General features: G+C 40.3%; 1 long non-coding RNA gene across 1 annotated transcript in view; it reads left to right on the top strand.

The window, feature by feature from the left end:
• Positions 1 to 20621, top strand: part of LOC140844384 (uncharacterized) — a 47828-nt gene extending 27207 nt beyond the window's left edge. Inside the window, exon 3 of the long non-coding RNA XR_012122610.1 lies at positions 18678 to 20621. This is a non-coding gene — a long non-coding RNA (uncharacterized lncRNA). The remainder of the gene's footprint in view (positions 1 to 18677) is intronic.
• Positions 20622 to 24296: the final 3675 nt, after the last annotated feature.

The raw sequence follows: 24296 nt of genomic DNA, 5'->3' as shown, positions 1-24296 counted from the left end.
GCAGCATCCTTAAAAAGCTGGACTCTCAAGCTAGAATCCCCAGTCTTCTCTCACTCCTACCTCTCCCTTATTTCAGGTTCTTTACAAGGTGCATCGCTTTTCTCTCAGCGTTGTTTCGCAAAGCCGCCTTCCTTTCCGTTTGTCTTAGGTCATCTTCATCTTTAGAACGAGCTAAGCAAGAGTCTCTTCACTGGGCCTAGTTTACAGCACTGTGTTCTTCTCAAACCTATCATTATACAGCCACTACAGGCATCTTTCTAAAACTAATAGGATCTTCACTCCCTTATTTAAAACCCTTTGAGGGGAACCATTATTTTTGAAGGAACAGATTCTGGTCAGAATAGGGTGATATACAAGGCTTTTCATGACTTAGCATCCCATCCATTCCTTACCTGTGTCCCTAGCCTTATAACTTCAGCTGCCCCTACAAAACCTTTCTTACTGTCTTCTTTAGAAAGTGGCTCTTTGAGATATAATTAACATACCATGCAATTCATCCATTTAAATTGTATGATTCAGTGGTTTTTAATATATTTACAGAGTTGTGCAACTATCACCACAGTCAATTTTGGAATGTTTTATCATCTGCAACATAAACCTAGTACCTAGTACCTTTTGGCTTTACCTCCCTATCTGCCCATGTCCCGGCTGGCACTCCGTAATTACTAAGCTACTTTCTTCACAGCCCATTTTACAGACCTATATACCACTCCTAAGTAGAGTTTTGAATTTTGGAGTTTTTTGAATTTGGGAGTAAGATTGACCAGGGTTCCAGTCCCACTCATTGTCTTTGGATCTGTAGTCCATTCAGATTTCAGTGTTGTTGCCCCAAGATAGGAATTATATCTGCCTGTCAGGGAAACTGTAGGGATTACTGGTTGTATAATAAGATGCCTAACAATAATGGGTATTAACTATCATTTTGCTTTTGTGAATTATGAACATAGAATTTTACAAAGAGCATTGCTGTGATCCTATGACCAATGCTTGCCAACTAGATAAGGTAACTCATTGAACATGAGAATATGTGGTCTAATGAAATATTTCAAATCAAGGTTATTTTAGAATATTTAATATATGAACCATGGACACTGTCCGTGTTACATGGTGGGTAATTTGGGAGAATAATAGTCAACACAGGTGCACCTTTTCTGAGATGACAGAGTGGGCTGTGATGAAGGAGTGACTCAGGTTTTTCTGTTGCCTGCATCTGCCCCTTGGATTCATTTTCTACTGCTGCATAATAAATAACCACTTATTTAGCAACTTCAAATAATATCTATTCATTATCTCACAGTTCTGCAGGTCATAAATCTAGGTGGTCTTACCTGGATTCTCTGCTCAGGGTCTCCTAAGGCTGAGGCCAAGGTATAAGCTGGTGGGCTCTTACCTGGAAGCTCTGGGGAAGAATCTGCTTCCAAGCCTATTCCTGTTCTCGGTAGAAAACAGTTTCTTGTGATAGTAAGACTGAGGTCCAAGTTACTTGATATTGGCCAGTTATTACTCTTAGGTTCTCAGCCATTCTTGGATCCTTGTCCCATTCCACCCCCATCTCATTAGGAGAACTTCCCTTGTATTGAATTCCTCTCATGCTTTGAATCTTGCTGCTTTTCTTTTCTCTTCCGAAATAGAGAAACTCTTTGTTTTTTTTTTTTGAGAGGGCATCTCTCATATGTATTGATCAACTGGTTGTTGACAACAATAAAATTCTGTATAGGGGGGTCAATGCTCAATGCACAATCATTAATCCATCTCAAGCCTAATTCTCATCAGTCTCCAATTTTCTGAAGCATAATGAACAAGTTCTTACATGGTGAACGAATTCTTACATAGTGAATAAGTTCTTACATGGTGAACAGTACAAGGGCATTCATCACAGAAACTTTCGGTTTTGATCACGCATTTTGAACTATAAACAATCAGGTCAAATATGAATATTCATTTGATTTTTATACTTGATTTATATGTGGATCCCACATTTCTCCCTTTATTATTATTATTATTATTATTTTTAATAAAATGCTGAAGTGGTAGGTAGATGCAAGATAAAGGTAGAAAACATAGTTTAGTTTTGTAAGAGAGCAATTGTAGATGATCAGGTGTGTGCCTGTAGACTATGTGTTAATCCAAGCTAGACAAGGGCATTAAAACATCCACAGATGCAGAAGATTTCTCTCAAAACAGGGGGGGTGAGGTTCTGAGCCTCACCACTCTGTTGATCCCCAATTTCTGACCTGATGGCCCCCCTGCGACTGTGCCTGTCTTAGGTTGTTCCTTCCTTGAGGAATCTTACCCGTCTCTGTCTAACCAGTCATCTTCCGGGACCATACAGGGAGATGTAAAGTTGGTAAGTGAGAGAGAAGCCATATTGTTTGAGGAGGTTAGCTTTTTACTTCTTTGCAGATTTATGCCCTGTGGCTTCTATGCCCAGCACTTGTCTCGAGGTATCTTTACCACCTGGAGGAATTATGATGCTCGGTAAATTCAATATGAGGCACGAATTCTATTTAAGGGTTGTAATTAGGAAGGAAGAAGAAAAGCTATAGAGGTAGCATATGGAAGAAAACCTGGGAGGATTGATTATTTCTTTGACATATCTTCTTGTAGAGTACCTTAAGCATGTATAGGTTTTAAACTACTAACTAACTTACGCACACATATTAATGTAATAGGAATACGGTGACATAAACTAAGCAAATCTATAATTACCAGCCATCTCCAGTGAAGCCAAGAAAACCAGTTAGGCACCCTAGGCATTTGTGAGAATTTGTCTATGATATGATGGATATTGTCCAACTGTACTTGAACAGTCTGAGAGAAATCAGACAAATTAAAGCAACCCATTTCTGAGATCTGTTCACATCCCATATGTTCTTTTAACCGTAGATAGTCTATAGTCGTAAGATTTTGGAGCGCGACAACTTGCACCCCTCCCAACTCCTGGTTGAGTTCCAACAGTACAGATCCACTTAAATTCGTTGTCTCACTGTGTGCACATGCCAGCCTAGACATCTCCCTCCTCATTCCAGTGGCAAGTCCAGGAAACGGTGGGATGGACGCAGCCATAACGGCAGCATCACCTGGATCCCTGTGGAGGCTTTTTGATGATCATCCCCCGGCATGAGTCCTCCAGAGAGTGCTGATGCTGGAAGCTCCTCCTCATATCGTATCTTAGTTCATTTTCTGGGTATCCAAGCTAGGCCTTGATCTTCTGCGTAAAAACAAACAGACCCTTTGCCCACACTTTGACATGCCCTCTATACCACTGTGTAGAACTCATTGGAGGTCAGCACACAGGAACTGCTTTTTTTTTTTAATAGTTTTATCCTATCAAGGAGTAATCCCCATTTTCTTTCTTTCTTTCTTTTTTTCTTTTTTTCATCTTTAATCTACACTTACATGAAGAATCTATGTTTACTATACTCTCCCCTATACCAAGTCCCCCCTAAAAACCACATTACAGTCACTGTCCATCAGCATAGCAAAATGTTGTAGAATCACTACTTGTCCTCTCTGTGTTGTACAGCCCACCCTCCCCTTTATCCCTCCCCTTTCTCCCTCCTCCCCCATGCATGCTAATCTTAATATCCTCTTTCTTCTTCCCCCCCCTTATCCCTCCCTGCCCACCCATCCTCCACAGTTCCTTTCCCTTTGGTACCTGTTAGTCCATTTTTGGATTCTGTAATTCTGCTGCTGTTTTGTTCCTTCAGTTTTTCCTTTGTTCTTATGCTCCTCAGATGAGTGAAATCATTTGGTATTTCTCTTTCTCCGCTTGGCTTATTTCACTGAGCATAATACTCTCCAGCTCCATCCATGCTGCTGCAAATGGTAGGATTTTCCCTCTTCTTATGGCTGAGTAGTATTCCATTGTGTATATGTACCACATCTTCTTTATCCATTCATCTTCTGATGGACATTTAAGTTGCTTCCAATTTTTGGCTATTGTAAATAATGCTGCGATAAACATAGGGGTGCATCTGTCTTTCTCAAACTTGATTGCTGCGTTCTTAGGGTAAATTCCTAGGAGTGGAATTCCTGGGTCAAATAGTAGGTCTGTTTTGAGCATTTTGATGAGCCTCCATACTGCTTTCCACAATAGTTGAACTAATTTACATTCCCACCAGCAGTGTAGGAGGGTTCCCCTTTCTCCACAGCCTCGCCAACATTTGTTGTTGTTTGTCTTTTGGATGGTAGCCATCCTTACTGGTGTGAGGTGATACCTCATTGTAGTTTTAATTTGCATTTCTCTGATAATTAGCGATGTGGAGCATCTTTTCATGTGTCTGTTGGCCATCTGTATTTCTTTTTCAGAGAACTGTCTGTTCAGTTCCTCTGCCCATTTTTTAATTGGGTTATTTGTTTTTTGTTTGTTGAGGCGTGTGAGCTCTTTATATATTCTGGACGTCAAGCCTTTATAGGATCTGTCATTTTCAAATATATTCTCCCATACTGTAGGGTTCCTTTTTGTTCTATTGATGGTGTCTTTCTCTGTACAGAAGCTTTTCAGCTTAATGTAGTCCCACTTGCTCATTTTTGCTGTTGTTTTCCTTGCCTGGGGAGATATGTTCAAGAAGAGGTCACTCATGTTTATGTCTAAGAGGTTTTTGCCTATGTTTTTTTCCAAGAGTTTAATGGTTTCATGACTTACATTCAGGTCTTTGATCCATTTTGAGTTTACCTTTGTATATGGGGTTAGACAATGGTCCAGTTTCATTCTCCTACATGTAGCTGTCCAGTTTTGCCAGCACCATCTGTTGAAGAGACTGTCATTTTGCCATTGTATGTCCATGGCTCCTTTATCAAATATTAATTGACCATATATGTTTGGGTTAATTTCTGGGGTCTCTAATCTGTTCCACTGGTCTGTGGCTCTGTTCTTGTGCCAGTACCAAATTGTCTTGATTACTATGGCTTTGTAGTAGAGCTTGAAGTTGGGGAGTGAGATCCCCCCTACTTTATTCTTGTTTTTCAGGATTGCTTTGGCTATTCGGGGTCTTCGGTGTTTCCATATGAATTTTTGAATTATTTGTTCCAGTTCATTGAAGAATGTTGCTGGTAATTTGATAGGGATTGCATCAAATCTGTATATTGCTTTGGGCAGGATGGCCATTTTGATGATATTAATTCTTCCCAGCCATGAGCATGGGATGAGTTTCCATTTGTTAGTGTCCCCTTTAATTTCTCTTAAGAGTGTCTTGTAGTTTTCAGGGTATAGGTCTTTTACATCTTTGGTTAGGTTTATTCCTAGGTATTTTATTCTTTTTGATGCGATGGTGAATGGAATTGTTTTCCTGATTTCTCTTTCTATTGATTCGTTGTTAGTGTATAGGAAAGCTACAGATTTCTGTGTGTTAATTTTGTATCCTGCAACTTTGCTGTATTCCGATATCAGTTCTAGTAGTTTTGGAGTGGAGTCTTCAGGGTTTTTTATGTACAGTATCATATCATCTGCAAATAGTGACAGTTTAACTTCTTTACCAATCTGGATTCCTTGTATTTCTTTGTTTTGTCTGATTGCCGTGGCTAGGACCTCCAGTACTATGTTAAATAACAGTAGGGAGAGTGGGCATCCCTGTCTTGTTCCCGATCTCAGAGGAAATGCTTTCAGCCTCTCGCTGTTCAGTATAATGTTGGCTGTGGGTTTATCATATATGGCCTTTATTATGTTGAGGTACTTGCCCTCTATTCCCATTTTTCTGAGAGTTTTTATCATGAGTGGATGTTGAATTTTGTCAAATGCTTTTTCAGCATCTATGGAGATGATCATGTGGTTTTTGTCTTTCTTTTTGTTGATGTGGTGGATGATGTTGATGGATTTTCGAATGTTGTACCATCCTTGCATCCCTGGGATGAATCCCACTTGGTCATGGTGTATGATCCTTTTGATATACTGTTGAATTCTGTTTGCTAATATTTTAGTGAGTATTTTTGCATCTACATTCATCAGGGATATTGGTCTGTAATTTTCTTTTTTGGTGGGGTCTTTGCCTGGTTTTGGTATTAGGGTGATTTTGGCTTCATAGAATGAGTTTGGGAGTATTCCCTCCTCTTCTATTTTTTGGAACACTTTAAGGAGAATGGGTATTATGTCTTCTCTGTGTGTCTGATAAAATTCCGAGGTAAATCCGTCCGGCCCCGGGATTTTGTTCTTGGGTAGTTCTTTGATTACTGTTTCAATTTCTTTGCTCGTAATTGGTTTGTTTAACTTTTGTGTTCCTTCCTTGGTCAGTCTTGGGAGGTTGTATTTGTCTAGGAAGTTGTCCATTTCTTCTAGGTTTTCCAGCTTGTTGGCATATAGGTTTTCATAGTAGTCTTTAATAATTCTTTGTATTTCTGTGGAGTCTGTCGTGATTATTCCGTTCTCATTTCTGATGCTGTTGATTTGTGTTGATTCTCTTTTTCTCTTAATAAGTTTGGCTAGAGGCTTATCTATTTTGTTTATTTTCTCAAAGAACCAGCTCTTGGTTTCATTGATTTTTGCTATTGTTTTATTCTTCTCAATTTTGTTTATTTCTTCTCTGATCTTTATTATATCCCTCCTTCTGCTGACTTTAGGCCTCATTTGTTCTTCTTTTTCCAGTTTCGATAATTGTGATGTTAGACTATTCATTTGGGATTGTTCTTCCTTCTTCAAGTGTGCCTGGATCACTATATACTTTCCTCTTAAGACTGCTTTTGCTGCATCCCACAGAAGTTGGGGCTTTGTGTTGTTGTCATTTGTTTCTATATATTCCTTGATCTCTATTTTGATTTGTTCATTGATCCATTGATTATTTAGAAGCATGTTGTTAAGCTTCCATGTGTTTGTGAGCCTTTTTGTTTTCTTTGTAGAATTTATTTCTAGTTTTATACCTTTGTGGTCTGAAAAATTGGTTGGTAGAATTTCAATATTTTGTAATTTACTGAGGCTCTTTTTGTGGGCTAGTATGTGGTCTATTCTGTAGAATGTTCCATGTGCACTTGAGAAGAACGTATATCCTGTTGCTTTTGGATGTAGAGTTCTATAGATGTCTATTAGGTCCATCTGTTCTAGTGTGTTGTTCAGTGCCTGTGTGTCCTTACTTATTTTCTGCCTGGTGGATCTATCCTTTGGGGTGAGTGGTGTGTTGAAGTTTCCTAAAATGAATGCATTGCTGTCTATTTCCCTCTTTAGTTCTGTTAGTATTTGTTTCACAAATGCTGGTGCTCCCGTGTTGGGTGTATATATATTTAGAATGGTTATATCCTCTTGTTGGACTGAGCCCATTATCATTATGTAGTGTCCTTCTTTATCTCTTGTTATTTTCTTTGTTTTGAAGTCTATTTTGTCTGATATTAGTACTGCAACCCCTCCTTTCTTTTCACTGTTGTTTTCTTGAAATATGTTTTTCCATCCCTTGACTTTTAGTCTGTGCATGTCTTTGGTCTTGAGGTGAGTTTCTTGTAAGCAGCATATAGATGGGTCTTGCTTTTTTATCCATTCTATTAGTCTGTGTCTTTTGATTGGTGCATTAAGTCCATTTACATTTAGGGTGACTATTGAGAGATATGTACTTATTGCCATTTCAGGCTTTAGATTCGTGGTTACCAAAGGTTCAAGGTTAGCTTCTTTAGTATCTTACTGCCTAACTTAGCTCGCTTATTGAGCTGTTATATACACTGTCTGGAGATTCTTTTCTTCTCTCCCTTCTTATTCCTCCTCCTGCATTCTGCATATGTTGTGTGTTTTGTTCTGTGCTCTTTTTAGGGGTGCTCCCATCTAGAGCAGTCCCTGTAAGATGCCCTGTAGAGCTGGTTTGTGGGAAGCAAATTCCCTCAGCTTTTGCTCGTCTGGGAATTGTTTAATCCTGCCATCATATTTAAATGATAGTCGTGCTGGATACAGTATCCTTGGTTCAAGGCCCTTCTGTTTCATTGTATTAAATATATCATGCCATTCTCTTCTGGCCTATAGGGTTTCTGTCGAGAAGTCTGATGTTAGCCTGATTGGTTTTCCTTTATAGGTGACCTTTTTCTCTCTAGCTGCCATTAAAACTCTTTCCTTGTCCTTGATCCTTGCCATTTTAATTATTATGTGTCTTGGTGTTGTCCTCCTTGGATCCTTTCTGTTGTGGGTTCTGTGTATTTCCGTGGTCTGTTCGATTATTTCCTCCCCCAGTTTGGGGAAATTTTCAGCAATTATTTCTTCAAAGAGACTTTGTATCCCTTTTCCTCTTTCTTCTTCTTCTGGTGCCCCTATAATATGAATATTATTCCTTTTGGATTGGTCATATAATTCTCTTAGTGTTGTTTTGTTCCTGGAGATCCTTTTATCTCTCTCTATGTCAGCTTCTATACGTTCCTGTTCTCTGGTTTCTGTTCCTTCAATAGCCTCTTGCATCTTATCCATTCTGCTTATAAATCCTTCCAGGGTTTGTTTCACTTCTGTGATCTCCTTCCTGACATCTGTGATCTCCCTCCCGACTTCATCCCATTTCTCTTGCATATTTCTCTGCATCTCTGTCAGCATGTTCATGATTTTTATTTTGAAATCTTTGTCAGGAAAACTGGTTAGGTCTGTCTCCTTCTCAGGTCTTGTCTCTGTGATCTTTGTCTGCCTGTAGTTTTGCCTTTTCATGGTGATAGAGATAGTTTGCAGAGCTGGTACGAGTGACAGCTGGGAGAGCTTTCCTTCTTGTTGGTTTGTGGCCTTCCTCTCCTGGGAGAATAGCGACCTCTAGTGGCTTATGCTTGTCAGCTGTGTGCAGACAGGGCTTCTGCTACCTGCCCGTTTGCTATGGAGTTCATCTCTGCTGTAGCTGTGGGCGTGACCTGGCTGGGGCTGCTCCTCCAAAGTGGTGGAGCCCCGTTGGACGGGGAGCGGCCGGGAGTCTATTTATCTCCGTAAGGGGCCTCTGTGCTCCCTGTTGCCCAGGGGGTTAAAGTGCCCAGAGATCCCCAGACTCCCTGCCTCTGGTCTAAGTGTCCTGTCCTGCCCCTTTAAGACTTCCAAAAAGCACTCTCCAAACCAGAACAACAACAGCAACAACGAAAGAGAGAAAAAAAAAAAAAGGGAAAAATGCACGATTTTCTTTGTCCTCAGGCGCCAGTCTCAGGCACCCGCTCACTGGTCTTGCTGCCCTTTTTCCCTAGTAGTGGGGTCCCTGTCCTTTTACGGCTTCCAAAAAGCAGTCACCAGAAAAAAAGGGAAAAATACACGATTTTCTTTGTCCTCAGGCGCCGGTCTCAGGCACCCGCTCACCGGTCTTGCTGCCCTGTTTCCCTAGTACTGGGTTCCCTGTCCCTTTAAGGCTTCCAAAGAGCACTTGCCAAAGAAAAGGGGAAAAACGCGCAATTTTCTTTGTACTCATGCTGCGGTCTCAGGCACCCGCTCACTGGTGTTGCTGGCCTATTTCCCTAGTATTGCGGTCCCTGTCCCTTTAAGGCTTCCAAAAAGCACTCGCCAAAAAAAAAAGGGAAAAACAGGCGATTTTCTTTGTGTTCAGGCGCCGGTCTCAAGCACCCGCTCACCGGTGTTGCTGCCCTGTTTCTGTAGTATTGGGGTCCCTGTCCCTTTAAGGCTTCCAAAAAGTACTCGCCAAAAAAAAAACTGCTCCCATTTCTTTGTTCTCCGGCATCAGCCTCAGGCACCCGCTTACCGTTCCTGCCGCCCTGTTTCCCTAGTATCCAGGGCCCCATGCATGCACTGTGTCTGCGCTCTGGTCCGGAGTCCTGGGGCTGGGTGTTCAGCAGTCCTGGGCTCTCTCTCCTTCCCTGCTGACTCCTCTCCACCCGCCAGGGGCTGGGGGGAGGAGTGCTCAGGTCCCGCCGGGCCAGGGCTTGTATCTTACCCCCTTAGCGAGGCGCTGGGTTCTCGCAGGTGTTGATGTGGTCTGGATGTTGTCCTGTGTTCTCTGGTCTCTATTTTAGGAAGAGTTGTCTTTGTTATATTTTCATAGATATATGTGGTTTTGGGAGGAGATTTCCGCTGCTCTACTCATGCCGCCATCCTGGCTCTGCCTCGAGAAAATCTTTGTTTTTAAAGAGCCGATGTGATTAGGTTATGCCCACTTGAATAATCTCCTTTTCAGCTAACTCGGAGTCAATTCATGAGTAACCTTAATTATAGCTACAAAACCCCTTTTGCCATGTACAGTAACATAATCATGGGAGTCATGTCCCATTGTATTTGTAGGGGAGGGAATTATTCAAGAATGAGGATCTTTTATAGAGTCATCTTCAAATTTTGCCTACAATGCTCATTTACCTAACTTGGCATTGGAGATCTTTCAAAATGGAAAGCCAAATGAATAAAACTTAGTTTTTTAAATTGGTGACCACCATCATCTACCTCAGGGAATATGTGCTAACCCAGGCTGCTCTGGGCACTTAATATAAAGAAATTTCCTAGTTTTCTGAGAAGATGGGTTGGGAAAGATAATATATGAAGAGGTGTGTGAGCCTGTTATTAAGTCCCTTAGATTCATGTGTTTGGGTATTTTGTGGAGGAGTGGTGGACATTTCCCTGTAGCTCTCTGAGGTCTGTGATTGTTGTGGCAGGTATGGAACAAAACTAAGAGTTTCTACACTCAAGATATTTTCTTTGGAATAGTCTTAAATAGTAAATAATAAATGTGAGGACAAAATGATATATTTCTTAGTTCCTTCCTGTGGAAAAGGAGGCACCTGTCATGATTGGCCTTCAAAATATGTATCTGAGGTATTAGTGTTGGTTTGGAGTCATACCTGAGTTTTAAAGCCAGCCCTGCTAGGAACCACTTGGTTAACCTCAGATAGTCCTTAATGTGTGTGAGCCTTGTTTTTCATTCTGTAATAGGTGTATGATACCTAGGTTGGGGGTGTTTTAGGGAGAATACATGGGTAATACATATAATGTGCGTGGCCCAGAGTATCTGGTTCTGTGGCTGAGTCATGCACAATACATGCAGCGGTTGCCATCAGGGGGTGGAGTCTGTTTCTCACCACTTGAATTCAGGTCTGCCTATAACTTGCTTTGTCTGTCATAATGCTGGGGAAGTAACATAGTGTAAGTTCTGGAGCCCAGGCCTTCAAAGGCTTGCAGTAACTACTTTTTCCCTGTTGGGATGCTATTGCCATATGGATGGTTTGAAGTCTTTATGAATGAGAAAAAGATGGACAATGAGAACTAATGTTATTGAGTGTATACTAGACACTATATATTTCATACTACTTACTGCTTTTTAACTCCCAAGCATAGTGAAACAACTTGTCCAAAGTCACAAAATTGACAATTGGAGGATTAAGATTCTAGTCCCATCCTACCTGCTGCTAAAGCTTACAAAAATGGTTTTATTTGTTTAATTGCACTTCGTCTTCAGGGAGCTGCTCCTGTGTCCGGTTCTTCATACAGCTTAACAGCTGGTCAGTCTGGAATCTTACACAGTTGGTTGAATAGTCTAAGGAATTGGATCAGACAGGACTTCACAGTTTCTATCTCTAAGCCCTGACTGTGATGACTGTGACTGTCAGTCTCAGAGAGTGGTTAAGGAGCAGCTTCTCCTCTCAGCAAGGCTCATGGTGCATGTGCAGAGTACTCAGGTCAAAAGCTGCTATGTGGAAATTCCTGTTCAGAATATTGACTGGGAGCCAATATGCATAGGCCAGGCTCTGCCCACATGGCGGTTATGTCAGCATTTAAGTCAAGACTGCAAAGTACAAGTTCTGGGAAGGTTATCCAGAGAGGAGAGTATGCCATTCAGAATTCACCAGTGAAGAATAAATGATTTTTTGAAATTTGTATTTCTTGAGTCAGTCTCTTTTGATTATCAAACATGACTCAGGTTACCATGGATTCAGGGGACCAAGAGAGTCTTTCTATGGGATACTGGGATGCAGTGTGTTAGATGGATTGGGAAAGAATTTTAAAAATGTTGAACACTTGCACTTTAGAAAGGAAATTTAAAAAATTATCCCGAGGGCATTTTACAGGTAAAGATGCTCTGTAATATAGGGCCTTGAAAAACAAAAATGCCAGCTAATTGTGTCAATTAAAGCTTTGAGCTTCAATCTCTTCATCTGAAAAATAGGACTTAAATGCATATGTACATGTCACAGTTTTGTTGAATGAGATCATGCGAGTAAAAGCACATAACACAATTCACTGGAAGGTCTTAACACGTGCCTCCAAGATGACTTCCATTTAAAAAGCATGTTGAACAGGGAGAAACGGTCAGTCAGAGGTGGCCAAAGGGCTTGAAAGTTGGGCAGGCCAAGTCGAAGTTGCTAACCACCCTCTTACAAAGGCGAGGGAGCTTGGTGCCAGTGTGAAAATGGGGTCTTGCTTCTCTTAAGAAAATCATGATGTGGTTTTTCCACTCTTCCTTTGGCTCAGCCGCTGTGGTCCATGCTCACCATTTTTTTTCCACCCTCCCTTCAACACCTACTTTCCTAAGTAAAGTTAACAAATGATCCCATTTCTCCCATTAGTAACAGCCATTAGCAGGAATGTTCGACACTCACCAGCATTAACCAAATCCTAATTAGCCAAACACTGCGTGCCACCCGCTTACAATACACACCTTTCTTTCCCAGTGCCTGCTGTGGCTCTCCTAAAAGAAACATTTGTAGAACCCCCCTCCTTCGCTCACTCTCCCTCACATCATTAATCAGCTCAGTGTGCCTCGTCCAGTTTCCGGCTGCATGCCAGCCAGAGGAACCAAGTGCTAAATAGGACTTAAATGTCCCCTCCTCATGTTCACCGCACCTGGGACTACCGTGTGTCCTGGATTTCACAGAGGCTGTCTTTAAGCTGTCTGGGCCCGGGTGACGCTCTGATGCTCCTGCTCTCCAGAGCCAAGTCTTGAGTGGAACAAAGCAGGGAAATATCTCCTTGCCTGGGACCTTCAGGAGTTTATCAGCTTGCTTGGAGCACTCTGGCAAGGACTGCGGGGACAAAGTAAGGGGCTTTCTCTATTATGTAGCTTTAAAAACAGGGGGGGAAAAGGAATAAAAAAGAGAGTGTTGAGGTGTTTACACATACAAATGTTTATTAAATGTCTCGCATCGTCGCATATTTCCTGCATGCAGGTGACGTCTATAGGTGCTTTACTTCCAGGCACCAGGAGCAGCCAGGCTGGACATTTACCTCCACGCAGGGGCAACATGCGGCTGAGAAAAGGAACAGCTTTCTTGTCTGCAGGCTTGGCTTTGAGCATGAGCCCTGCCACTGCCTCGGCGTCTCTGCAGGTGGCTCAGCCTCACAGCCTGCTTGCTCGTTTGTAAAATGGGAATGATAATAACACCGACCTCCTAGCGAAAAAGGAAACAGGAATGTGAAGGATGAAGCACAGTGCCTGGCACAGAACAGGCACTCAGTAACCATCCTCTTCCCAGGTCCCCTGCCTCCCAATTCACCTGCATAAACACATTTCAGGGGCTCTAGGGAGGATTTTATCTGGACCCCATGGCCACCTAGGGAGGGCCTTGCCCTGAACTTCATTGCCCCATGAACAGGAGACGAGGAGTCTTGTCTCTTTGTTTTCCTTTGGCCTGTTTTTTATTTGGGGTCTGTGTGATTTCCTGGCAACAGCCCTGTTGGTGGTGAGAAAATATGTGTATTTGCTATTTGAGGAGCGAGCTGCTTGTTTCTAGAGGTGTCCCTCTCCCGGTATTGTTGAAAAATGTAGGTCAGCAGTGAATGTCCCTCAGTGCAGCTCTGCTCAAAGTACAACCCTCAGTCTAGTCCAGCTTGGATTCTGTATTTTTGCTAATGCATATAGAAAAAATTGGCTTTTGTGACATTTTTCAGTTTTTGCAATTTGGCTTTGAGATGATAGCCTTTCCTTTATTTTCTAGGGTCCCCTCAGCTGTCTACTTCCTCCTCCCCAGTAACACAAAAAAGCTTGCTTCCACCCCTGCATTCCTATCTTTATGAATGGCATTACCATCCTCCTGGTAGCTCACATGAAATCTCAGATTTATCTCAGACCTCTGTGTCTTCCTTCCTATCACTTCCTGTCACTCATTAGCATCTTTTGACTTGACTTCCTTAATAGCCTTCAAAGCCAGGCATGTCTCCCCATTGCATGTTCACTGTCATACCTGGTCCCTTCCACACCACCCTGTGCAGCCCCTATCCTATGCACTAAGCACATTGATTTATTGTTATTATTTTTCTTCTATAATTTATAAAAGAGATTGTAGGGTCATTGAAACACAAGAAACACAAGTCACGCAAAACGTTTCCTACCTCTACCTTCTGCCGTTCATTTGGTCGCTGAGTCTTGCTGATTCCATTTCCATAACATCTCTTGAATCTGTAACCCCCCTGCCCATCACTGTCTACTTCCAGCTCTCGTCACTTCTTTTAGGAACTTCTGAACTAGGTAGGGTCACTGACTTCTGTAAGCAGAGGTGACCACTTCTTATTTGGAGCCACCACAGTGCTCATTTAAAATCCCTACCAATGTAAAGTTTTTCATATATTGGTTTAGATACTCCCTATTATACTGTGAACTGATTGAGAGCAAGAAATGTTTCTATTGAATAAATACGTGATATTTTGGAATTATGTCATTTGAAACTTAGACATGTAAATAGTGAAGGAACCTTTGAATTCTCTTTACTCAGATTCGCTTTTTGTTTATGTTTAATTTACATTTAATTCTCTTTCCCTCTCTTCCTAAATAGGTAGGTAGGTAGATAGGTAGCTAGATAGATAGCTAGGCAGATAATGGATTTTTTCTTTTTTTATAATTTCAGAGTTGGAGATCTTGTGTTCCTTATACCACTAAACATTTCAGTGTTGCTTACTAAAATAGAATATTCTCTTTTATAACCATAGTGTAGTTATTATAATCAGGAAAGTTAGCATTGATGTAATATTATCTAATCAATATTCACATTTGGTAACTGTCTCAATATAATGTTCTTTTTATTGTTTTGTCTACTCAGGATCAACTCCAAGATCACACATTACATTAGTCTTCATGTCTCTTTCATCCTATATCTCTGGTACCATTCTTCAACCATTCTTTGTCTTTTTGACCTTGACCTTTTTGAAAATCATTAGCAAAATATTTTGTAGAATACCTCTCAATTTGGGTTTGTTTGACAGTCTCTTATTATTAGATTCAGGTTATGTATCTTATGCATTCAGTGATGTTGCTGAAGCAGTATTGTGCCATTCTCAGTGCCTCTAATTAGGAGGGTCATCATGTCACTTGGCCCCAGTATTAGTGATACTAGTTTGATGACCAGGTTGAATTTTGTGTCCTAAGATTTCTCCTAATTGTTCCTTTGTTGTAATATGTAATTGTGAGGCAGTGCATTGAGAGACTGTGTTAATATTCCTCATCAAACTTTCACCTCTAGTTTTAGCTTCTGTTAATGCATTTTCAGTTCCATCATTCCTCCTTTATTTGTCAGAGGGCATTCTATTTTAATAAAGTAGGTCACTTCTCACAAATTTACTCATTTCTGTAAGTATGTATGTACTCAAAGATTTGTACTTTATTCAATGGGTGTAATTCATTACTATCATTATTTATTCAGATGTTCAGATTGTCTCAGATTTGTCCAGGAGGAACCCTTCCAAGCATCCCTGTGATTCTTTCAGCACTTTCTTAGTTTCTGGAATAACAAAATTCTCTCAACTTATCTTGTACTATCTCTTTTCCATCTTTGGATTCATCTGTTTCTCCAGAGCTCTATTTCCTTTTAGTCAACAACAGTGTTTAGAAACTAACATCTAGGCATTAAATGGCTCGCTACTCCTACTATGGCATTGCTTCAGCCCTTCCAATGGAGGGTGCTATGTGATACACTAACACGTACATGCACATGCATACATCTGTGTTTGTCTCCATGTCTGTTTATCTACCTACCTGTCTATGGCATTAAAAACCGTGAGTTTATATTATATCTCCAATGGCAGTCTAGCTCTATACGTTCCTTCTATTCTCCTTTTATATATTTGTAGCTCCCTTCTTCTGGCTTCCCTCAACATATTTATTTCTCAACTTTAGTGTACACATAAGAATTTTAGAATTTCTAACCCATAACACTATGCAAATATAGTTTTGTTACAAATTAGGAGCCTTCTTCCTCGTCACCCTGCCCCCAATATTTCTTGCCCCAATTTCTTACTTTCACATAGCAACCAGAGCACACTTTAAACATATGACACTCAAGAGATGATGAAAGAAAAAATGCAAAGGATCTAAAAAGACCTTAGGCCATTTTTACTGAGAAAAAAATATTTGAAAACAGAGCCAACAGTGCTTATTAACATGTTTATAATAAGCATCAGATTAGAAATCTGCTAATTTTGCTACTCAGTGAGCAACTGTGTCATTGAAGATACTTGTTTTATATAACGTTATTGATGATTAAGTCTAAATAATATTCTAATGAGAGAAACTTCTTAGCTACCCATATTGACTTTGAATATATAAAGATCTTGTGGACACTTGTATTTGTATGCATTAACATTTTTAGTGATAACAAAAACCATAAGCTTGCAGAAAAATTAAAGAGGACACTAGCAAATGGAAACTCATCCCATGCTCTTGGCTAGGAAGAATTAATATCGTCAAAATGGTCATTCTGCCCAAAGCAATATACAGATTTGATGTAATCTCTATCAAATTACCAATAACATTCTTCAACTAACTGGAACAAATAGTTCAAAAATTCATATGAAAACACCAAAGACCCCGAATAGCCAAAGCAATCCTGAGAAGGAAGAATAAAGTGGGGGGGGATCTCACTCCCCAACTTCAAGCTCTACTACAAAGCCACAGTAATCAAGACAATTTGGTACTGGCACAAGAACAGAGCCTCAGACCAGTGGAACAGAATAGAGACTCCAGACATTAACCCAAATATATATGGTCAATTAATATACAATAAAGGAGCCATGGACATACAGTGGGGAAATGATAGTCTCTTCAACAGATAGTGCTGGCAAAACTGGACAGCTACATGTAAGAGAATGAAACTGGGTCACTGTCTAACCCCATACACAAAAGTAAATTCAAAATGGATCAAAGACCTCAATGTAAGTCATGAAACCATAAAACTCCTAGAAAAAAACATAGGCAAAAATCTCTTGGACATAAACATGAGCGACTTCTTCATGAACATATCTCCCTGGACAAGGGAAACAAAAGCAAAAATGAACAAATGAGACTATATCAAAGTGAAAAGCTTCTGTATAGCAAAGGACATGATCAATAGAACAAAAAGGTACCCTACAGTATGGGAGAATATATTCATAAATGACAGATCCGATAAAGGGTTGACATCCAAAATATATAAAGAGCTCATGCACCTCAACAAACAAAAAGCAAATAATCCAATTAAAAAATGGGCAGGGGAGCTGAATAGACAGTTCTCCAAAGAAGAAATTCACATGGCCAACAGACACGTGAAAAGATGCTCCACATCGCTAGTCATCAGAGAAATTCAAATTAAAACCACAGTGAGATATCACCTCACACTGGTAAGGATGGCCACCATCCAAAAGACAAACAACAACACATGTTGGTGAGCTGTAGAGAAAGGGGAACCCTCCTACACTGCTGGTGGGAATGTAAATTAGTTCAACCATTGTGGAAAACAGTATGGAGGTTCCTCAAAAAGCTCAAAATAGAAATACCATTTGACCCAGGAATTCCACTTCTAGGAATTTACCCTAAGAATGCAGCAGCCCACTTTGAAAAAGACAGTTGCACCCCTATGTTTATCACAGCATTATTTACAATAGCCAAGAAATGGAAGCAACCTAAATGTCCATCAGTAGATGAATGGCTAAAGAAGATGTGGTACATATACACAATGGAATATTATTCAGCCATAAGAAGAAAACAAATCCTACCATTTGCAACAACATGGATGGAGCTAGAGGATAATATGCTCAGTGAAATAAGCCAGGCGGAGAAAGACAAGTACCAAATGATTTCACTCATATGTGGAGTATAAGAATAAAGAAAAACGGAAGGAACAAAACAGCAGCAGACTCACAGAACCCAAGAATGAACTAACAGTTACCAAAGGGAAAGGGACTAGGGAGGGTGGGTAGGAAGGGAGGGGAGAAGGGCGGGGAAGAAGAAAGGGGGCATTACTATTAGCATGTATAATGGGGGGGGGCATGGGGAGGGCTGTGCAACACAGAGAAGACAAGTAGTGATTCTACAGCATCTTACTATGCTGATGGACAGTGACTGTAATGGGGTGTGTGTGGAGGACTTGGTGAAGGGTGGAGCCTAGTAAACATAATGTTCTTCATGTAGATTAATGATAACAACAACAAAAAAACCATAAGTTTGCTATGTTTTAGTGTTCCAACAGATGATGTTTATAATAATCCTTTTGTATGCATAGATATCTGTGAAATAGTTATTCAACTAAAATCCTAATACTGAAGTTCCTCTAGAGGAAGACAATTATTTATTAAATTATTATCTTACTTTAAAAAATAGCCTTAAGCGCAGGAGCTGAGTATTTCTCCCACCCCTATATTCCTCTTTTATTAAGCACACAAGAGAGTTTTGAAACTGCCAAGTTAGTGGCAGCTCTTACCAGATTTGGATGGTTGTTGATGTGCGTGAACATGATGTACATTCCTCTGATATCAAACATATTAACTGACACTTTAGTTGTCATTTATGTCTTTCTTGCAACACCTTGATTATATTTTGAACTCTGATGCATTATACTGTTTTTCTTCATCACAGGCCTCAAGAAATGTTTCTGAAGGAATGAAGGATGCATGACTAACTTCTGAAATAAGTGGCTTTCCCTTTCTCTGGGATTTGTTTAAACCATTCACTTCAAGGCCTGATCTCACAGCGTGAAGCTCAGGTGTAGGCAAGAAGGGGCACACACACAATTCTGAAATAGGATCTGTGACGCAACAAACAGATTATAAGCAAAAACCTATACTGAGAAACTGCTAGATGCCAGATGACTGTGTTTATCTTATTTCAGCCTGACAGCAACTCAGTGATGAAGGAAGTAAGAGTCTTGCTTTGCAGATGCAAGTTTCACAGAAGCTAAGTAACTTTCAGAGAAAATAGAGGAATCAAAATCCCAACTCTGTTTGGTTGGACTTCAGAGCTTGAACTCTTTTTGCTGTGTGAATGCCCACCAGAGTTTGGATGATTTCAGCTATTCCGGGAAGGAAAATCAAGAAGAAACATAAGAGAAATGTTTGCTAATGGATGAAATTCTGTTGTGCAGGGTGCGTCTCCCATGTAAGTGAAGTCATCATGCAAATACATTGGTGAATACAACAGGTTGTTGTATTACGAGGAAGTGTGACCCTTTTGTGGGACAATAGGCTTTTAAAAAATTATGGATAAGAAAGTAGATATTTCCGATTCCACCAAGAAAAATGAACTCATTTTACAAAGGAGGACACTGAGCCCTAGAAAGAAGAAAAAACTTACCTAAGTCACACAGCAAGTTGATGATGCAGCCCAGACGAGGAACCAGGACTTCTCATTCTATCTCTTACTCTATGTAGCTACTTTCTTTAATTTCATTGTCTCTTAGTCAGTGCATCTTTCTCATTTGCTTCAATTCAACAACAAAACAGTGAACGTCAGCTTTGTAACAAGCCCTGGGCCAGGCACTTGCGATCCAGAGCAGGAGAAGAATCCAGGGCTAGCAAAACCTTTTCTCTCTCACCCTCCGCAGTGGATGGCCGCTTCTCCCAGGGCAGACAGAGGTCAGAATGTGCCAGTACATGAATATAGCCCTTCACATACTGTGTTCCTTATTACCGGGCAGAAGTTCCAAGGCTCAGTGTCACAGTATGTAGTGCCCACTGATAAACAGTAGACAGAGAATGGACAAGAATGATTACGAAGAGGGAGAGAATGTCCAGATGTTAGGAGCTTGTAATGTTTTAATTTGGAGTAGAGCTTTCACCCACCACCATCACCAAAGGTTTGTCTTTGGTTTATTTGTGTTATCACAACAGTGACGATGGAGTTAAATGCAGCCTTTGAAAAGAGGCTTTTTGCTTGTTTCATTTATATTCTACTGTTCTTTCCTTAAACATTTCTAAATATCCACGGGGCCCAATTCTTACAAAAATAAATCAGATAAACCTAGGGTTCTTGCCAAGTCAAATATCTACACTTTCTGGCAATTATGTAATTTCCAACTCTGCTGCAATAACTATTGCTGATAAGTCAATCGTCATAAAGAGAAATGTTCCAGACCAATCTTTATTAGTGTGTCCTTCACTGTTATATGCAAAGTCTTTTTTTAAAAGCAGAATCGTAACTTTTTTTTGTCCCTAGGGACTAGCTTCTCATCATAACAATTCATATCTGGATAATGTCATAGTAAAATGTAAAAATGGTAAATTAAAACCCGTGAAGTTGGGTTCTGCTGTTACTAATAAAAACTGCTCTGGCTTTCACCATTTTGTTATGATGGCACTGTCTTATAATGCAACTTTGCAATAATGTGTTTTTGGCATGGCAAGTTGATTTGGCCCAGACAAAAGCAATATTTAGAAAGTTACTCTGTGGAACTTCTCTGGAAAGAAGGAACTTGAGAATCATGTGCTAATTTAAAAACCTCTTTAATGTTCAGGTTAAACACATTGATCAGGAAAAGCTTTTATGGGTAGAGGAGCTATGCTGTTCTGTAGGAGTGGTAGAAAATAAACAAAATGAAAATATCAGCATACTATTTTTTCTCCCAGAGTACATATCTGTTTGGTGCAGATAGACATTGTTTAAAACACATTTACATGAAAAGAAAAGCATTATTTTCAAGTTAAAGTTTTTCTCATGCTTTGATAGACTCCCTAGAGGCTGAGTCCTCTGTAGCTGGAGCTCACACACTATGAATTTGCATTCATTGAGCTCATTACAGTCTGTAAACTATTTTCGATCACATCATCTTATTCATTTCCTACAGTAGGCCTAGGAGGCAGGCAGGGTTTCATTCCTTTTAGAGATGAGGAAGCTGACACTCTTCTGAGCCTTGTGCAATGTTCTTACAATACTTCTAGCAAGTAGAAGCCCTGGGATTGAACCAGGCTTTCTGCCTCTGACCACCCCTCACCCCAACACTGTGCTGCAGGAGGGAGTTGGGCCTTTTATGATGTACAGCAATAACGGTCTCACTCTTGTGATGAATATATACTGTAGATCAACACAGATTTCATTTATGTGAAGGGAGAGTAGCCTTAGAGTCATCTTGGTTTAGATGCTGTCCTCTCACAAGACTGAGGGGTAACCAAGACGAATTAAAAATCCTTTCCCGCCTCCTGCTCACATGGATTCAGTGAGGAAGAAGCAAATGGGTGGATGCCTGAGGCCATGGAGAGCCAAGACTTTTGTATTTTCTAACAGCAGGCTTGCTTTCCAAACTGTCATTAGTATTCTGTTGATGGGGACAGTATCTTTCAATTTCTTGAAGATTTTTAAAACTAGTTGGCTGTTGCCCTTTATGGAAAAATGCCTTTCTTTGCTAGTATCAGTAAAAAATATTGGAAAGATGGGAATAGAATTTATTTCTAATGGCTGAGAGTCATTCCTTTCAGGTAGGTGCCTGCTTCTTTGGGTTATTGGTCTGGCTTGGTTAAATGGAAATTTCTAGCCACAGGACAAGGGGAGATGATCAGCCTCGATAGATAAGGTAGGTAAGAAATTTCAATCGAGAAGGCAGAGTGATTGAAGAGGACTAGAAACAAGGTTTCCACAGGCTCTTAAGACTAGTGATATATAACTAAAGTATATATAGTATTGTAAAGGATGGAGCTAAAAGAAAATACACTAAACATGTACCAAGATAATATTGGCTTTGCAGTGAAATACAAAAAAAAAGTGCGAATAGTTTTGAAAGCACATGATATTTGAGTTGCAAAAATTAGAATCCAGAAAGCATGATCTCTCCTTGCATCTACTCAGCACTGGGCTAATTGTATAGGTTTCAAGCTGTTAGACGGTGTTTATCCCCATTTTGTGTGTGCAAGATAGGGACCGGTGACGGAACAGTTGCAAGGTGATACATGTATAATTGCAGGGATAAGAGTATAATTTACAGGGGGGCCATCAGGTGAGAAATTGGTGATCAACAGAGGTGAGGCTTAGAACCTCACCCCCCCTGTTTTGAGAGAAATCTCTGCATCCGTGGATGTTTTATTGCCCTTGTCTAGCTTGGATTAACACACAGTCTACAGGCACACACCTGATCATCTACATTTGCACTCTTACAACACTAAACTATGTTTTCTACCTTTATCTTGCACCTACCTACCACTTCAGCATTTTATTTAAAAAATAATAATAATAATAAAGGGAGAAATGTGGGATTCACATATAAATCAAGTATAAAAATCAAACGAATATTCATATTTGACCTGATTGTTTATACTTCATAATGAGTGATCAAAACCGAAAGTTTCTGTGATGACTGTCCTTGTACTATTCACCATGTAACTTATTCACTATGTAAGAATTCGTTCACCATGTAAGAACTTGTTCGTTATGCTTCAGAAGATTGGAGACTGACGAGAATTAGGCTTGGGGTGGATTAATGATTGTGCATGGAGCATTGACCCCCCTATACAGAATTTTATTGTGGTTAACAACCATTTGATCAATAAATATGAGAGATGCCCTCTCAAAAAACAAAAACAAAAACAAAAAAAAAGTGCTAAGGTGACAGGTAAATACATACAGAATGAATTATTAAAAAAAAAAAAGTATAATTTATTAGCTTGAGTCTCAGGGCCATTTTTGTGATTGAATACCACGAGTTAACCATGTTGTTGTCTACTTACCAATCTGTCACTTTCTCCACTGGGCTATCAAACCTCCTTGCTGGGATGGGGTATGTCTTGGAGAATTAAGGGGAGGAGAGGTTACAGGGAAGGAACCTGACCCTGCTCTTGTGAGACCCTGTTAACATAGTGGGTCATCTGGTCAAAAGCTCAGACAAGTGAACATGCCCTCTTTTGAGGCCCTCTTCTGGATTGGCTCCTACTGCTGCTGATCTGGTTCTCAGAGTTCAGTGTTAATGCCGATCTTCTGCTGAAACAGCTTTCCTGACAGTAAGCACCAAACAAACGAGTAGATGTCTTTTGGGGTTTGGGTCAGCACTTCATAAAGGATCCAGAGAGCCACCTGGCTACGTCTTGGAGATCGACTCCTCATCTGTGTGTGAGGTGAAGGGCTTGGGTATCTTTATTTACTGTTCACACAATGGCATAACAGCCAGGATAATAACACATCCATTGTCCAGGTGCCCTTATCTTCGTCCAGCCTCCACTTTACTTAGGTCACAGAGAGCCCTTTTTGGAATAAGAAGAAGGAAGCCAGATGACTTCTTCCCTGTGTCTTCCAGGGGTGACAGGGGGTATGATGGCAAGCCCTGGCTCTCCTGAGTTCTGTGCCTTAGAGAGGAACCACTGCTGATGCAGCCCGGCTCCCGCCAAACCTGCCACACCTCTGCCGCTGTTCTCAGAGTAGGGGAAGGATTGCCGGGCTCCCGCGTATTTCCTTTAGGATTACTTTGGAAATGAGGGTGCTTGGATTCCCTGCTGCTCCTGTTTTATCTAGGACTATGTAATGGGGATGGGGCCAGGGAGAGGTCTGCAAAGGCAATTATGGTGCGGTCTACACAGCAAGTTTTATAAGCGTGGAATCTCTTCAGGTGTCCTCCCTGGGAGCGTTCCCCCTTGAATTAGAAAGCTCTAGTTTTAGTTTGATGACTGGTTTGTGGTTAATTCAATTGTTCTAGCCCCTGCAGGAATTAGAGTAATGAATATTCAGAGCAGGGAATGTGGCTTTCTGAAATGACATCATGAATAGTGTTGCCAGATTGAGGAAATAAAAATTCAGGGTGGCCAATTAACTCGGTATTTCAGATAAACAATGAATAATTTCTTAGTATAAATGTGTTCCAAATATTGCAATATTTGGATCTTGCAATGGACATACTTATAATAAAAAAGTTACATATATGCAATTCAAATTTGATTAAACATACTATTTTATTTGGAAATCCTAAACATGAATAATTAAAAGTTGATATTGATTTTGCTCACAGATAACAATTTATACGATCACTGGTCCATCAGGATCAATAGGTATATTAGATGTTTGTTCCCAGGTAAATTACAATGAGGATAAAACATATGTTCTCTTTAAATTGTAGAAATATGGGGCTATCCATACAAATATGAATATTTACTTGTTATCGATACAGTAATTTGCTATCCGGGTTTAGGTTTGATTTTGTGTAACTCGTGACTGAAGAGTGATACCTCAATTTGAAATTCTTTTTTATTTTATGAAATGAGTATACAGAGTAAATATTGTGGATTG

This window comes from Manis javanica, chromosome 1, assembly GCF_040802235.1.
Source record: "Manis javanica isolate MJ-LG chromosome 1, MJ_LKY, whole genome shotgun sequence".
Taxonomy (NCBI): Eukaryota; Metazoa; Chordata; class Mammalia; order Pholidota; family Manidae; genus Manis; species Manis javanica.
The sequence above is the reverse complement of the archived record's forward strand: the minus strand, read 5'-3'. Positions and strand labels throughout refer to the sequence as shown.